Below are 354 nucleotides of genomic sequence, written 5' to 3'. Positions count from 1 at the left end.
TTAAAGGACAAAGCTTGTCTAATGAGGAATATGCCCACTTGCTTTGTGGTACATTTAGCTTTGCCATTTTATAGACAGAAGTACGATTTGGTTGTAAACAAAATCGCAAAAATTAATCGTTTGGGATTGTATTTTTAAAAATTGCAAATTGAAAACGTAGAAAATCTACGTTTTCAAATCGTAAACAAAGTGGTGCTTTTCTGCTAACACAAAAATTTAAAATGTGATTTTAAATGTTAAATTACGATTTTGTCAAACACTTATTTGTATTTTTAAAAGTACAAATTCAAACGAATCCTCCAACAAGTGAGAAGTTGCTCGAGATAAATAGGAACAAGTAGGTCTACCACTTTT

Source organism: Corylus avellana, chromosome ca5, assembly GCF_901000735.1.
Source record: "Corylus avellana chromosome ca5, CavTom2PMs-1.0".
In the NCBI taxonomy this organism is placed as follows: domain Eukaryota; kingdom Viridiplantae; phylum Streptophyta; class Magnoliopsida; order Fagales; family Betulaceae; genus Corylus; species Corylus avellana.
Note: the sequence above shows the minus strand (reverse complement) of the source record.